We start from the raw sequence: 18,088 nt of genomic DNA on the forward strand, positions 1-18,088 counted from the left end.
TTTGTGCAGAGGGCCACGGCCGTTCGACATCAAACATCCCGTAATTGATGATGGACAAAATGGTGAACACCCTATTATCTATGGAAGTAGAGTATGGAGGCTGAGTCTGAGAAAAAGGATGTAATGTTGAAGAGGTAGAAGAGAAACGAGAGGACTAAAATTCACTGTATGTCCAACAAAAAGATTACGACTGAAAAACAACAAAGGAAAAAATACACACAAAAAATTACCTAGGGGTAGTTGTTGTTACTTATGGGGTATCGTATAACAAGATGTGCAATGGATGGCACTGTATATAGAGTCTGAGGGTTTAGATACCCAAAATACACAAAGCCCAGTGGCTAAGCTCTAAGTTCATGCAATTTTGGAAACAAATTTGTTATACATACGACTTCTGGAAATCATTCTGGATACAGAAACACACTAAGACCAACCCCTGGTTGCAGGTGGAGTAGCCTGCATGTCACCACCAGTGGAAATATTCATTCTGTTCCTAAAATGACTATTGACTAATTTTGCTCAGAATCAATCATTTTTTTTTTTGTTACTGTTCTTCAAGTGTTTGAATTGTTCAGTGAAACTTTTGGACTTATACTGCCCTGCTCTTCAAAAAAGAGGTTGTAGCTTAGCTATTGCTAGTAATAATAATAATAATTATGGGGGCAGACTATACAGATGGTGTCATAACGTGCATTGGACTACTTGATTTTTATTGAGGCGGTAGTTTAAGATGCCCCAATTGTACAAAAGCATATGTGGAAGTATAAGACAAAAGCATTATTTACGTTACATTGGACGGACACTGGACTGTTAAGTTAGGTTAGTTTAAGCTACGTTGAGATGACAGTAAGGATGAGTAGAGTTATATGGAAGAAATAGAAATTGTCAGACTTCCTTTAGATGACGTCACAGAAAAATTACTAAACAAGGCCTGCACTCTGTACTGCAGAAACATTGGCCATGGCAAAATTTAAATAATTTAAAGTTTTCTCTCATTCCATGACATTAACCTCTCAAATTTTAGACCTTATAGAAGAAAACATGAAAGCAAAGTATAAAGGAAGCAAATGCAGAAGGAAAACATAAAAGCGGAACACTCACCATGGACGACGTTCAAACTTTGTTTCGACTCCTTAATCTATCAGCCTGTAAAGTTAATACAAAGGTAAGTACAAAGCCAATTCAATCATCATACAATATATTATTTCTATACTTTCCAACGTACATCTTAAAATTCCACTACTATTTACAGCAGTAATAAAAAAACGACAAGTCAGATAGAATGTGATCCAGACAGTAACGGACGTTTACGAATGACAAAATTGATGATGTCTACATTTTATATATTCATTAATTTACAAATATTCATCTGTCGTGGATAATGTGGGAGGGTGGGCTGTGGCACCCTAGCAGTACCAGCTGAACTCAGTTGAGTCCCTTGTTAGGCTGGAGGAGCGTAGAGAGTAGAGGTCCCCTTTTTGTTTTTGTTTCATTGTTGATGTCGGCTACCCCCCAAAGTTGGGTGAGGTGCCTTGGTATATGTATGTATGTATGTACAAATATTTTTTCCTATATATGTCGATAAAATTTCCTACTTCTCTATCCTTTATCATTCAAAAAACCTTCTTGATTTATGACCAGAGAAAATATTTGAAACATACAAATTGTACCGTCAACCATCTTTATTTGAGAAAGTGTTACAAGCCACTTACTCGGAGAAGCACTTAGTAATTAACCCTTTAACCCCCAGGCTATTTGGAAATTTCCAACCCTTAACGACAAGGGGGTTATTTTTTTAACAGCACATTTTTCAGTATATTTTTTAAAAATTGCTCTCACAGCCTTAATTTTTGTCATAGAGAGGTCAGGTTGGTCTCATTCTCTTGGGAAATGCCTGAATTTTTTCAAAAAATTATAAAAAATATGAAAAAAAAAAATTTTATAGCATTTTTTTTGCAAGGACGTACCGGTACTTCCATGGGGGTAAAGGGATGGCTTTTGTGAAACGTACCAGTACGTCCTTTGGGGGTAAAAGGGTTAAATGCTTCACATATAAACACCACTGCTTTACGAGCTTTGGATCAAGTTTATGAAGGGTGAGCAGGATGGAAATTCTACCCAATATTTCAGAGGTCAAAGTACAATTTGCGTATTTACAATAGTAACAAAGACCGAAAACAATGATTTTGTGCCAAGACAACTAACCGGAAGGATCGCAGATACTGTATAACCAGTAAGGGAAGCCTGGTGAAAATTATGGATGCTAATTGTATTCAATCAAAAATAATGAACAGAATGAAGCAGCTAATAGATAAGTAGCACAGGCTCTTGTTTGGAAAAAATAAAATTAGACCTCAAAATTGCCTTTGTTACGGTACACTTTCCATAAATGGCTCTAAAGCATCTTAAAGAAACAGAGGATTCATCTCATAAAATGCTGCTCTTGATATGCACATATGTTTACATATTGTTTCGTCACACTTGATTTCCCTAGGGTGCCTCAATGTACTCTAACATATTTTTACTTGCTAAGCTACAACCCTAGAAAAGATAGCAGGATGCTATAAGCCCAGGAGCACCAAGAGGGAAAAAAGCCATTGAGGAAAGGAAACAAGGAAAAATGCAATATTTTACGAACAGTAACAACATTAAAATAAATATTTTCTATATAAACAATAAAAACTGAACAAAACAAGAGGAAGAGAATTAAGATAGAATAATGTGGTCCACTGTACCATCAAGCAAGAGAACTCTACCCCAAGAGAGTGGAAGACCATGGTACAGAGGCTATGGCACTACCCAAGACTAGAGAACAATAGTTTGATTTTGGAGTGTCCTTCTCCTAGAAGAGCTGCTTACCATAGCAAAAGAGTCTCTTTTACCCTTACCAAGAGGAAAGTAGCCACTGAATAATTACAGTGCAGTAGTTAACCCCTTGGGTGAAGAAGAATTTCATAATCTCAGTGTTATCAGGTGTACGAGCACAGGAGAATACGTAAAGAAATATAGGCTAGACTAACCGGTGTGTAGGCAAAGGGAAAATGAACCGTAACCAGGGAGAAGGAACTAATATAGTATTGTCTAGTCAGTCAAATTACCTCATAGCTCTCTAGCGGTAGTATCTCAACGAGTGGCTGGTGCCCTAGCCAACCTATTACTGGATTATTAATTTTTCCCTATACTTGAATAATTTTTCCTTGCCCGAAAAGACAATAGAAAAATCACAAGCAATGACACCTGGTAAGAAAAATAACTTCAATCCCATTATAATTTAACATTTCTATCTCCTTTTTTACTTTTATCAAAACTGTCTTAATTTCTAAATAGCACATAGTGTTGGCAGAGGTGGTAACGTCCCTGACTGGTGAACGCCAGATAGGAGTTCGACTCCAGCTCAAACTCTTTGGTTCCTTCGGTCGCTGCAAGCTCACCATCCTTGTGGGCTAAGGATGAGGGGTTTGGGAGAGCCTATAGGACTATCTGCCGAGTCGTCAGCAGCTATTGGTCCTAGCTTGGGTGGAGAGGGGGTCTTTGGCACTGATCATATGTATATATGGTTAATCTCTAGGGCATTGTTCTGCTCGTTAGGGCAATGTCACTGTCCCTTGCCTCTGCCCTTCATGAGCAGCCTTTAAACCTTTAATACTATTCAATAGTCCTATGCACAAGCCAAAACGACAATCAATTTTATAGATAACTTGTAATGGATGAAGATGCCAATGGATAGAGTTGATGATCAAAGATAAAAGTAATAAAATTGAGCTAAAACAATAGAAGTACCAGCCTAAAATGTCTACCAATGTGACCAGCTTAGATGCTCAGTGTCCTCAATATAAAACTGTTCAATCCAGGTTATTATCAAAGCACTTTTATCAATATGATGCAATGGCTTTGTTACAGCAAATTATTTCCTTTTTACTGTCGACAGTGGGATCCTCGTGTATTCATTTTAAACTTTTGTAAGAAAGTATACTAAAGCCCCTAGGCTAGTAGCCTAGGCGCGGTGAGAATCGACTACCGAAACTCTCGTATACTATCTTGGAAGAGGAAAATTTATGCAGTAATATCTTATATGTATAAAATATTGCCTAAAGCTTCAATAAATTATCACACTATATCATGCATGAGAGTAAGGCTAGGTGCCTAGGCTAGGAAGCCTAGCATGAGTGAGGATCGGTAACTAAATCGCCGAAACCACGGTACCATCGGCATAATATAAAATTTCCTAGCTAAAAATGCTATATCTATTAAAGCGAATATATACTGGGAAGGTCGTTCTGGCTGACTAATGACACATGCATATCGAACGACCGCGTCCATGACGCCATCCGGTTAGGCAACAGCTCATGTTGCGTTAATTAAGTCTTGAATCGATGAAAAAACTGGCAAGAGCTTACATTTATACAAATTAAAGATAATACTCAACTTTCCAGAGGCAGATGAAGGTGGAGAAAGCATCATAGCTGATAAAGTAATCCAAAATAGCGAGAAATCACTGGGAAAACACCGAGTTTGTATCACTACGAGAGAAAGAATGACAAGATGGCGCCGGGACGTGACGTCATACTGGCGCTCAACAACAGTACGAGTAGGAGCGTTGCCTTAACCCTTTTACCCCCAAAGGACGTACTGGTACGTTTCACAAAACTCATCCCTTTACCCCCATGGACGTACCGATACGTCCTTGCAAAAAAATGCTATTTAAATTTTTTTTTGCATATTTTTGATAATTTTTTGAGAAACTTCAGGCATTTTCCAAGAGAATGAGACCAACCTGACCTCTCTATGACAAAAATTAAGGCGGTTAGAGCAATTTGAAAGAAATATACTGCAAAATGTGTTTGAAAAAATATAACCCTTGGGGGTTAAGGGTTGGAAATTTCCAAATAGCCCGGGGGTAAAAGGGTTAATAACAGCCCTCCTACAATTCTTGCCACTTTCCCCTCTCGAAGCGTAAATGCTATTAGGGGTGTAGATAGCTATGTGGCGTGTCAAGAATACGTCCTCTGATATTATGCGATATCCCTCAAGGCGAAAGCCAGGGATATTCGCGCCAGGCGTTAGAATTCTGGATACCTTAAGGTAAAATTCTCTGGGGATATATCACTGTGGTTAAATATAACCTAGGAAGCTACTATGAAGGAACGTCCATCAGGACAACATGGCTACCTAACCCAAAAATGTTATTTTCATTAGTAAAATAAATTTTTGAATATACTTACCCGATAATCATGTAGCTGTCAACTCCGTTGCCCGACAGAATTCTATGGAGGGATACGCCAGCTATCACAATACTAGAAGGGGGTGTACTTACCAGCGCCACCTGTGGCCAGGTACTCAAGTACTTCTTGTTGACACCTCCTCAATTATTCCTCGGTCCCACTGGTTCTCTATGGGGAGGAAGGGAGGGTCAATTAAATCATGATTATCGGGTAAGTATATTCAAAAATTTATTTTACTAATGAAAATAACATTTTTCAATATTAAACTTACCCGATAATCATGTAGCTGATTCACACCCAGGGGGGTGGGTGAAAACCAGTGTACAAGATTAAAGGATAGCTAAGTATCCCATATTTCATATAACAGTTATCTCAAATAACAATGAAATAATAAGTACCTGGTAAGGAAGTCGAATTGAACCGTTACTCTGTCTCTTTTTTAAGTTCGTCTTCCTTACTGAGCGCAGCGTTCCTCTTGGAGGCTGAATCAACCCAAAGGTGCTAAAGTATACAGGGCTGCAACCCATACTAAAGGACCTCATCACAACCTTTAACCTCGGCGCTTCTCAAGAAAGAATTGACCACCCGCCAAATCAACAAGGATGTGGAAGGCTTCTTAGCCGACCGAACAACCCATAAAAAGTATTCAAGAGAAAGGTTAAAAAGTTATGGAATTATGGGAATGTAGTGGCTGAGCCCTCGCCTACTACTGCATTCGTTGCTACGAATGGACCCAGGGTGTAGCAGTACTCGTAAAGAGACTGGACATCTTTGAGATAGAATGATGCGAACACTGACTTGCTTCTCCAATAGGTTGCATCCATAACACTCTGCAGAGAACGGTTTTGTTTGAAGGCCACTGAAGTAGCCACAGCTCTCACTTCATGTGTCCTTACCTTCAGCAAAGCAAGGTCTTCTTCCTTCAGATGAGAATTTGCTTCTCTAATCAGAAGCCTGATGTAGAAAGAAACTGAGTTCTTAGACATTGGTAGAGAAGGCTTCTTGATAGCACACCATAAGGCTTCTGATTGTCCTCGTAATGGTTTTGACCTTCTTAGATAGTACTTAAGAGCTCTAACAGGGCAAAGTACTCTCTCTAGTTCGTTCCCCACCATGTTGGACAGGCTTGGGATCTCGAACGACTTAGGGTAAGGACGGGAAGGAAGCTCGTTTTAGTCAAAAAAACCGAGCCGCAAGGAACATGTAGCCGTTTCAGATGTGAAACCTATGTTCCTGCTGAAGGCGTGGATCTCACTTACTCTTTTACCTGTTGCTAAGCACACGAGGAAAAGAGTTTCTAATGTGAGGTCCTTAAAAGAGGCTGATTGGAACGGTTCAAATCCTGATGACATTAGGAACCTTAGGACCACGTCTAGATTCCAGCCTGGAGTGGACAACCGACGTTCCTTTGAGGTCTCAAAAGACCTAAGGAGGTCCTGTAGATCTTTGTTGGAGGAAAGATCCAAGCCTCTGTGGCGGAAAACCGCTGCCAACATACTTCTGTAACCCTTGATCGTAGGAGCTGATAGGGATTTTACGTTCCTTAGATGTAACAGGAAGTCAGCAATCTGGGTTACAGTGGTACTGGTTGAGGAAAACTGCATTGGCCTTGCACCAGCTTCGGAAGACTTCCCATTAAGACTGATAGACTCTGAGAGTGGATGTCGTCCTTGCTCTGGCAATCGTTCTGGCTGCCTCCTTCGAAAAGCCTCTAGTTCTTGAGAGACTTTCGATAGTCTGAAGGCAGTCAGACGAAGAGCGTGGAGGTTTGGGTGTACCTTCTTTACGTGAGGTTGACGCAGAAGGTCCACTCTAGGAGGAAGAGTCCTGGGAACGTCGACCAGCCATTGCAGTACCTCGGTGAACCCTTCTCTCGCGGGTCAGAGGGGAGCAACCAACGTCAACCGTGTCCCTTTGTGAGAGGCGAACTTCTGAAGTACCCTGTTGACAATCTTGAACGGCGGGAATGCATACAGGTTGAGATGGGACCAATCCAGCAGAAAGGCATCCACGCGAACTGCTGCTGGGTCTGGAATCGGAGAACAATACAAGAGGAGCTTCTTGGTCATCGAGGTAGCGAATAGAACTATGGTTGGCTGACCCCACAGGGCCCAAAGTCTGCTGCAAACATTCTTGTGAAGGGTCCACTCTGTGGGGAAGGCCTGACCCTTACGGCTGAGGCGATCTGCCATGACATTCATATCGCCCTGAATGAGCCTCGTTACCAGCGTGAGCTTTCGATCTTTGACCAAATGAGGAGGTCCCTTGCGAACTTGAACAACTTCCTCGAATGAGTCCCTCTCTGCTTGGAGATGTAAGCCAGGGCTGTGGTGTAGTCGGAGTTCACCTCCACCACCTTGTTAAGCTGGAGGGACTTGAAGTTTATCAAGGCCAGATGAACTGCCAACAACTCCTTGCAATAGATGTGAAGTGTCCTTTGCTCCTGATTCCAAGTTCCCGAGCATTCCTGTCCGTCCAGTGTCGCACCCCAGCCCGTGTCCGATGCGTCCGAGAAGAGACGGTGGTCGGGGGTCTGAACAGCCAAAGGTAGACCTTCCTTGAGAAGAATGCTGTTCTTCCACCACGTTAGAGTAGACCTCATCTCTTCGGAAACAGGAACTGAGACCGTCTCTAGCGTCATGTCCTTTATCCAGTGAGCAGCTAGATGATACTGAAGGGGGCGGAGGTGGAGTCTCCCTAACTCGATGAACAGGGCCAGCGATGAAAGTGTCCCTGTTAGACTCATCCCCTGCCTGACTAAGCATCGGTTCCTTCTCAGCATGCTCTGGATGCATTCTAGGGCTTGGAAGATCCTTGGGGCCGACGGACAAGTCCGAAAAGCTCGACTCTGAAGATCCATACCCAAGGAAACAATGGTCTGGGATGGAACGAGCTGAGACTCCTCAAAATTGACCAGGAGGCCCAGTTCCTTGGTCAGATCCATAGTCCATTTGAAAATCTCCAGACAGCGACGACTTGTGGGAGCTCTTAAAAGCCAGTCGTCTGACGGAGCCGGACACAAGATCATGATACTGCTGCACAGTCTGTAAACTGTCAATCATGGGCAAGCGAGGAAGTACAGTGACAACCCGAATCTGTCTAGACTATCTGGGTCGTACAGACAACTCCTTAACGGGTTGCTGAGGTTGCCGCACTGCGTCACAACAAGTCCCTTCTGTTGGTTGTTGAACGTCTTCCCCGTGACACATTGACTCCGTAAACAAAAAATCCTCTAACAAGGACTAAGCTTGGACTGCATGTCATGCAACACAGCTCAAGGTCTATGGGAGCAGGTGTGGTAACAGACGGGATTAGCGGCTGAAGTGGAACCATTACTTTCCCTGTAAGCATGTTATGCTTAAATAAAAGTCCATAAGAGGTTATGCAGCTAAAGGCTCCCTCCAAATGACAGAGTCCTCAAGGGAATATCAGAAGGAGGGAGAAAAGAACTTTCTCATCTACAGGGACCTTATCCTAGAAAAGCTAAGTTCTCTGAGTGAGGGTTCACTGGTGCAAAAGCAGCAGACTAGAAGGCAACGTTATGAAACTGCTTGACAGTCTAGTGAGTTGGCAACAACCCAAGATATGTTGAGAAGCATGCGGTAAGGTATGCAGAGCATGATGAATGCAGAGTATGCTGTATGCAGAGCATGCTGTATGTAGAGCATGTTGTATGCAGAGCATGCTGAATGCAGAGCATGCTTGAATGCTGAGCATGTAGTAAGCAGAGCCTGCTGTAAGCAGAGCCTGCTGTAAGGAAAGCAGAGCGTGTGCATGGCGTTTAACATTCTTAGAAATTCCATGACCAGTGCTAGAGTGCTTTATGCATGCTTGCATGGGGTTTAAAAATCAACATAATGTTTACCTTACATTCATAACTCATGATTCATATTTTTGCCATGGTTTGAAAATGGAGGTAAGGTATGCTGAACAGCAGAGTCAGAACGAGCTGGAACAACAACAGTGGAAGGTGCAGAAAGTTCCTGTTCCTGTGGTATGAGTGGAGCGTGAAGAGACCGAGGTTGCGCAGAACAAGGTAAAGTTCCCGCAAGCAGAGGTGTCTGAGGCGCAGGAACAGGGTGCACGGGTTGAGCTCGGTGCAGCAGCTGAGGAGACTGACTCACAGGTGGAAGAGGTTGAACCTCCACCGAGAGTTGCACCACCGGTGGAGCAGCCAGGGGAGGAGGAGGAAGAGTGGAGTAATCCTCCTGATCCCAAACCGAAGGTTGCCTTAAAGAAGGCTGAGGCTGAACAACACTGGGAACAGCGAACACGGAAAGAGGTTCAACATCGTACGCCTGGCAGAAGGTGCTGCGACTGGGTGCAGCGAGTGCAGGCGGGTTGAGCACAGGCTGAACGGGTGCAGGTGGAGGTGCAACACTCTCAGCCCGACACTCACGCAACAGGTCCGAAAGCTGTGCTTGCATGGACTGTAGTAGAGTCCACAACATCGTACGCCTGGCAGATGGTGCTGCAACTGGGTGCAGCGAGTGCAGGCGGGTTGAGCACAGGCTGAAAGGGTGCAGGTGGAGGTGCAACACTCTCAGCCCGATACTCACGCAACAGGTCCGAAAGCTGTGCTTGCATGGACTGTAGTAGAGTCCACAACATCGTACGCCTGGCAGATGGTGCTGTGACTGGGTGCAGCGAGTGCAGGCGGGTGCAGCACAGGCTGAACGGGTGCAGCCGGTTGGTGCACCACCGGTGCAGGAGGAGGAGGAGGTGCAAAACTCTCAGCACGACACTCACGCATCAGGTCCGAAAGCTGTGCTGCATGGACTGTAGTAGAGTCCACAACATCGTACGCCTGGCAGGTGGTACTGCGATCAGGCGGAGCGAGCATAGGCGGGGGGGAGTGTAGGCGCACTCTCAGCCCGACAAACTGATGACTGAGGAGAGTCAGAGCTAACCCAATGACTGCATCCGGGTTGTTGAACTTTACTTCGTACGTCTGGCATAGGTCTGGACTTTACGTTTAAGAGGTCTAGAGACCTGAGACCAGCGTTACTCTGCCTTTATTTTCTCCTCTAAATCTCTTCTGCAGACGAGCAAAATAAGGGCTCAATCGTCTGCGGGTGGGAGTGACGGTCTCGGTAAGACACGCCCACAACCACCGAGGATACTTCTGTGCGCCGATCAAGGCCTGCCGAACCCTTTTGCCCTTCGACATTGCTTCTCCCCTGGGCTTGGGAGCTTGCAAGAGGTCCCGGACTGGGAGGACGACTGGCGCGCACAAAAGTACCCTCACGCATAACACTGACATCAATCACTTATCACTTTGATTTCTGTTTGCACTTATTTCACTGAACTCGAAACTTTAAGTGGTTTGTACCTGAAACACGCAATTCTATCCTTCTCAAAAGTTAGTAATTGCGAAAACAGAATTACAATGTAACAGAAAAATCTAATGAAAGAAAATTCAGTGGCTGGAAAGAGACTAAACACTAGATCACTCTAGAAACGTTTAGTTTCTTCCCCTAAAGAGACTAGGGATAAGAGCAAAACGATAACGACGTTACTCGTACGCCTGGCAGGCTTGAGGGAAACGTTTATCCTCTTTCTCCCTCCGTCTCTATCTCTCTCTCTCTCTCTCTTGACTTAGAACCTGAGAGAAGAGCCCAATCATATATATCGTTAAAACATATTATTGTTAAAGGAAAAAACTGAAATATTTCCCAAAAAGAAAAGTTCCTTATTAGGATCAAAACCATTAAGTTAAGAAAGAATGAACAAAACGCTAGACACGGTTACTCTTACTGCAATGTGAAACCGTGAACGTTCTTTCTCTATCGTAACGATAGAGTGCAAGTTGAAACGTTCTGAACGTCAACAACTGCCGAGACAAACAAAACGTTAGTTCAACTTTGAAAAAGTACGAGACTATCAAAGAAATTCTTTCAAAGACCTTAAAATAGCATAATATGTTAACAGGTAAAACCGAAATGACGGGCTCACGATAATTAACTTCGGTACCAAGAAAAGACCGCCTACTATTAGGAAGGTCGAAAATAAACAAATATAAAAATTAATTTTAATAAGTTTATAATAAAATGAAGTTAATCGAAGAGGCCTATAAGAGGCGGAGAGATATAAAATAAATCTATAACTTTTGTTAAGCAAAATTAAGAAAAAGAGTCTATACTCTCTTAGACACCAACACTTCCGTCTAAGGGAAGGGTCGGCCATTGAAAGGTGAACGAGAGTTCATACTCTCTTCGTCACCAAAATTAATCAAATTAATTCCAAAAGCTAACTAAGCTAAAATAGAAGTTTCCAGTAAAGCGACAGCCGAAATCAAAGAGAAATACTTCACCAAAGTCGTGAAAATACTCCAAGAACATAAGCGTATCCCAGAACGTCTTGTCCGAAGCACGACAGAGGAATAATTGAGGAGGTGTCAACAATAAGTACTTGAGTACCTGGCCACAGGTGGCGCTGGTAAGTACACCCCCTTCTAGTATTGTGATAGCTGGCGTATCCCTCCATAGAATTCTGTCGGGCAACGGAGTTGACAGCTACATGATTATCGGGTAAGTTTAATATTGAAAAATAGATTTTTCGCTTCGCTCAAAATCCGTTTTATGCTACTAACAGTATACCGTTAGTCGCAAACACTTGAATCCCACAGCTAATTATGTAAACAAACAAAAGCCTAAAAAATACAACTATTAAAATTATTCTAATTCATGAACCCAATCATAGATTTATCCTCTGGTTGTTCACTGGAAACCATAACTAATAACCGTGACTATTTCCACCCGATATCTATAGCTACTGTACTGTATTACCTTTTACATGTCAAGAGTAGGTAAAGTTCATTGATGTTATATAAGGTTGGTAGTCCTTCCCCTCTTTAGACTTCGGGTGACCCTAATATCCAGTCACCCCAGATCGACTGGTTGCCAGGCTGTGCTAGAACCTTGGAGTTCATAAATTTATTCCAGTTCCTTTCCCCTGATCCATTACACTTGTCAGTATCCATCTTGGTGCACACTAATATATTCCTTACTTCACCTGAAAAAGATAACTATATCAGAAAGATTGAAAATAGCAAATCAGACAATGGCTAAGTTAACCCTTTTACCCCCAAAGGACGTACTGGTACGTTTCACAAAACTCATCCCTTTACCCCCATGGACGTACCGGTACGTCCTTGCAAAAAAAAATGCTATAAAATTTTTTTTTTCATATTTTTGATAATTTTTTTTTAAAAATTCAGGCATTTTCCAAGATAATGAGGCCAACCTGAACTCTCTATGACAAAAATTAAGGCTGTTAGAGCAATTTTAAAAAAAATATACTGCAAAATGTGCTTGAAAAAAAAAATAACCCCCTGGGGGTTAAGGGTTGGAAATTTCCAAAGAGCCTGGGGGTTAAAGGATTAAGTAAAATTTTGAAATCACATCACCTGAAATTACATATTACAGGTTATATATCAGTTTAGCGAGATCGGTGTTACTGTATGGACATGAGTCGTGGTATGACAATGAAACAATATCCAACAGATTTTGTAAATTTTACATCAAAGCCCTCTGAAGAATATTAAGAAATGGCAGGACAGGATTAGAAACTGAAACTATAAGAGAGATTACTCAAGTGCCATATGTGGATGAGAACATGGTGAGGGGTAGATGGAGATGGTTTGGGCATGATCTTTGCACTCCAAGAGATTGGTGGACCAAACCTTCCACTGGGCTCCACAAGGCACTAAATGTTTCGGAAGACCCAGGCCTACATGACTGAGGACTATGAAGTAGATGATGATGATGAATGGAGAAGTATTGTTTTAAAAACTCATTATAGAGATGACTGCGTTAATAGGCGTAGGAGATTACAATGATAAATAAACATATATATATATATATATATATATATATATATATATATATATATATATATATATGTGTGTGTGTGTGAATGTGTGTATGTGTTTACACAAAATAGAATTATAGATACATATACAGTATATAGGTACTGTATATATGAAGAAAAGGAAAATAGGGAAAAACTACAGAAGTAGTTTAAGAACAAAACATTAAAATAAATCTTTCATATATAAACTATACAAACTTCAAAATAACAATGAGGAAGAGAACCAAGATAGAATAGTGTGCCAGAGTCTGACAGTTACTCTCTATATGCAAAAACTTTTACTGCCTAACGAACAAGGATACCAGAATGGTGTACCTTCATGCACTGAATACATCCCAAAATAAATGATAAATGTATTTTCTTAACAATATAAACGTGATCCCTTTAATCGAGAGGTGGCAGTAGTTAGCCAACTCAACCTGACACGCCACCGAGCTCCCAATTTGACCTTAAATCTGAGATTTCTGGGGTTGTTGGGGCAGGAAGAATAACATAAGACGACTTGGGTTAACTTTTTAAAAAGTAGCGATTTGTTCCTACGAAAAAGCAAATCTTGCGACTCCATTTTCCCTCTGCCTACACAAACATCGAACAGTCTGGCTTATTCTTTCCACAATCTCCTCCCTCCTCATACACCTGACAACACGGAGATTACCAAACAATTATTCTTTGCTCAAGGGGGTTAACTACTGCACTGTAATTGTTTAGTGGCTACTTTCTCCTTAAGGGCAAGGGTACAAGAGACTCTTTAGCTATGGTAAGCAACTCTTCTAGGTGAAGGACACTCAAAAAATCAAACCACTGTTCTTCAATCTTTACCTTGGGTAATGCCATAGCCTCTCTATCAGTCTTCAAATGTCAAATTAGAGATTTCTTGCTTGAGGATACACCCACGTATACTATTTTATATTTATTATTATCATTGTTATTAGCTAAGTTACAACCCTAGTTGGAAAAGCAGAATGCTATAAGCCCAAGGGCTCCAACAGTGAAGATAGACTACGAGGGAAGTAATGAACAATTAAAATATTTTGAAAACTGTAACATTAAAATAAATCTTTCATATATAAACTACAAAAACTTATGGAGCCCTTGGGCTTATTGCATCCTGCTTTTCCAATTAGGGTTGTAGCTTAGCAAGTAAGGATGATATTAATAATAATAATAATAAATGATAAACCAATGCACATCAAGATCATTTCTTACGATATAGTAAGTTTTCAGTAGCCTATTTTCAATCCTATCGCTAAGAATGAGGCCGTCTAAGGGGATTACCATGGGGGTCTTAGCCCCCCTTTAGGTAAGTAGGTGAGGACACTCCTTGTAGGTTAGGTTAGGTAGGGAAGCTTAGGTTAGACAGTGTTCTATCCACGAGTCCCTGTCCGTCGTTATATAAAGGCTTGTATCGTTCAGTACCAAGCTCTAAACTCAAGTTGAAAATAGACATTTTTGGGATTGAAGTACTGTACCTTGAACCGGGAAGTCTTGCAAACTAACATAATAGCGATGGATTCATATTCGAGACCTGAAAATCTATTTAACTTACTACAAAATGTTTTTCCTATAGTAAGTACACTATAATATAGTTTTCCCATTTTCCAACCTAAAGAAATACTCTTTAAATAAAAAAAAATGTACACCAATATATTTTTCACCTTTTCCCAATACTCTTTAAATAAAAAAAATGTACACCAATATATTTTTCACCTTTTCCCACCTAAATCATTAATCGGATGCAAGCTATAGTCTGAATATCCTAGTAAGATACAAGCTACAATAGCACCAATATATTTCATGCATTTCCCTGGATTATATTTGTGTACCTTTTTCTATGTACCGGTAACTATTTCTCGCTACCTTTCCGCTTAGAGAGCGAGGGTAGTCACGTCCAAGCAAAAACCATTTAAGGGGAGTTCCTCCCAACTTACATCGGAACACTTCAAAGTACCTATACAAAAGTAACACTTCCTATTTCCTTCATTAGAAGTGTTGTGCTATCGTAAATATTTACTCACATTAACTTGACCCAGTTCGTCCTAACCAACTACAAAAACTTCGTATTTTTCTAAGCCGTGAGTTGTTTCGCTCGCAAATAAACATAATTCACTGCTCCTCTCTTCTCTCAAGTGGTATGTGGATGTGTTACACACACCTATCACATGGGTCACTATTATGGTCTCATAAATGCCTATAATTTACATTACGCCCATTAATTGGTTTTTGCTTAGCAGTGGCTTGCTTCGTTTGCAAATAAATAATTCAATGTTTAAAATCTGACACCAGGGACACTTATTTTCCTCATTAACGTAAATTTCTTTTATCTCCACACACAAACGACGTTCTAGTTAGTTTTTCTTTGGTAAATAACCCATTTCTTCGAAACACATTATTGCTATTATTATCATTATTACTAGCTAAGCTACAACCCTAGTTGGAAAAGCAAGGTGCTATAACCCCAAGGGCTCCAACAGGGAAAAATAGCCCAGTGAGGAAAGGATATAAGGAAATAAATGATATAAGTAATAAAAATTAAAATTAAATACTTTAAAAACATAAACAACACAAACATTTAATTTATGAACTATAAATGGACTTGTGCAAGCCTGTTCAACATGAAAACATTTGCTGCAGCTTTGAACTTTTGAAGTTCAACAGATTTAACTTACCCGATGAGGAAGATCATTCCACAACTTGGTAACAGCTGGAACAAAACGTCTAGAGTACTGTGTAGTATTGAGCCTCATGATGGAGAAGGCCTGACTTTTAGAATTAACTGCATGCCCAGTATTACGAACAGGATGGAACCGTCCGGGGAAATCTGAATGTAAAGGATGGTCAGAATTAGAAAAAAATCTTACGCAAAATGCATAATGAACTAATTGAACGACGGTGCTAAAGGTTAATATCTAGATCAGAAATAAGAAATTGAATAGACCTTAATCAATTGCAAGATGCGAAAAAATATTAGTTACTGTAAGTCTGTTTGTTTTCCAAGTTGTTTCTTAACCCTTTTACCCCCAAAGGACGTACTGGTACGTTCCACAAAACTCATCCCTTTACCCCCATGGACGTACCGGTACGTCCTTGCAAAAAAATGCTATAAAATTTTTTTTTTTCATATTTTTTATATTTTTTTGAAAAAATTCAGGCATTTTCCAAGAGAATGAGACCAACCTGACCTCTCTATGACAAAAATTAAGGCTGTTAGAGCAATTTAAAAAATACATACTGCAAAATTTGCTGGGAAAAAAATAACCCCTTGGGGGTTAAGGGTTGGAAATTTCCAAATAGCCTGGGGTTAATGTTTCATGTGTCACAATTACTATCTCTTATTAACCCTTTTACCCCCAGGCTATTTGGAACTTTCCAACCCTTAACCCCCAGGGGTTATTTTTTTTTCAAGCACATTTCGCAGTATATAATTTTTTAATTGCTCTAACAGCCTTAATTTTTGTCATAGAGAGGTCAGGTTGGTCTCATTCTCTTGGAAAATGCCTGAAGTTTCTCAAAAAATTATCAAAAATATGCATAAAAAAAATTAAATAGCAGTTTTTTGCAAGGACGTACCGGTACGTCCATGGGGGTAAAGGGATGTGTTTTGTGAAACGTACCAGTACGTCCTTAGGGGGTAAAAGGGTTAAGTTTGTACATTTGTTTCCACTTAACTTGACTCATACCCATTGACCATTGCGACAATTCTCGCCTACATATACTGTAACTCCACCCACTAAACACAGCGCTCCAATGATAATGTATTACTATTGGCTAGTGGGAGCTTTCAAGGGACAAGTATTAAGACAAAGACCTGTTTACGCATTCGTTACACTTGACCCATCTACATATCTGACGATTTGACCAAGCCTCACCTAAATTTGCCCTATCAGATTCTAGATATATATTAATAAATAGGTTTTATTGGGTTTTCGTTAAAATCGTCTTTCATTTTAGTCATAAATCTCATGTTTGATACTGTTGAGGGTTGTAACCTAACCAAGTTAAACACGCTACTGTAATAATTCCCTAACTTTCTATGTTTCAAGTAAACAAGTGTTCTTCTAAAAGATAGTAAGTGTCCTAAATATGTTGATTCATCATACCAAAGTTCGTAACCCTTCACCCAAAAACATCAGACACAGAATGATAAGTTGAAACTATATAGCATCCTAAGTCAGCTTAATAATGCTAGTACATATTATGGTCCCAGAAATAGTGACAGACACAGCTGGCATGCGATGCGCATCCGCATATTGCTTGCCAGAAGGAAGCATTACTGAGATTGTGCTTGTCTGCGTGCGAAGCGAGCCCGGGCCGTGCAAAAATCCCTCGAGTGACGTCATATCACTGTGCTTGATATCGGAATATGTTAAAGATATAGAAAATGGTGCTAGGGAGAAAACGGTGATCGAGCAAGGTACCTCTGCCGCAGTCCTTCCAAAGGGTTCTTTTCACCCTAGGGGGTAGTTAGAGATTTGGGGGACTGGGGCATTAAGTTTGTAGAGATATTATTATTATTATTACTTGCTAAGCTACAACCCTAGTTGGAAAAGCAGGATGCTATAAGCCCAGGGGCTCCAACAAGGAAAACAGCCCTGTGAGGAAAGGAAGAATAACACTTTCTTCCCCTGTTTTGGAGGCCAAGGGGGAACATATAAAAAATCCAACCCCCCAGGCACTCTATACCTACACCAGTGGTTTTACCACGTTCATTTAGCAGAAATAAAGCATTTCTTTATTTTTTATCGTTATGTTGGGATCAGCTGTTATTATCTTAAGACAAAGGTAGTTTACATTGCCATCCCCTTAAAGACTGATTTTCACATGGCATAATCTGAAAATATAGATCGATTCAGGAAGCTATTACCAACAAGACACTATAAAACAAGCAATCGGTTTTATTATACCGGTAGTTACGGTCGGAGAAAGATTTTCTACCAAAAGACTGGCGTTTCTTATAGAAAAAAAAAGTTGGTTTTCTTAAAAAATGAAATTTTTAC

At 40.7% G+C, this 18,088-nt stretch overlaps 1 long non-coding RNA gene across 1 annotated transcript in view; it reads right to left on the reverse strand.

Moving 5' to 3' along the window:
* Positions 1–849: 849 nt before the first annotated feature.
* The window catches only part of LOC137636101 (uncharacterized), a 69,893-nt gene continuing 52,654 nt past the window's right edge, over positions 850–18,088 (reverse strand). Inside the window, exons 2-3 of the long non-coding RNA XR_011042930.1 lie at positions 12,011–12,236; positions 850–1,146 (exon numbers count right to left, since the gene is read on the reverse strand). This is a non-coding gene — a long non-coding RNA (uncharacterized lncRNA). The remainder of the gene's footprint in view (positions 1,147–12,010; positions 12,237–18,088) is intronic.

Source organism: Palaemon carinicauda, unplaced genomic scaffold (genome assembly GCF_036898095.1).
Source record: "Palaemon carinicauda isolate YSFRI2023 unplaced genomic scaffold, ASM3689809v2 scaffold23, whole genome shotgun sequence".
NCBI lineage: Eukaryota > Metazoa > Arthropoda > Malacostraca > Decapoda > Palaemonidae > Palaemon > Palaemon carinicauda.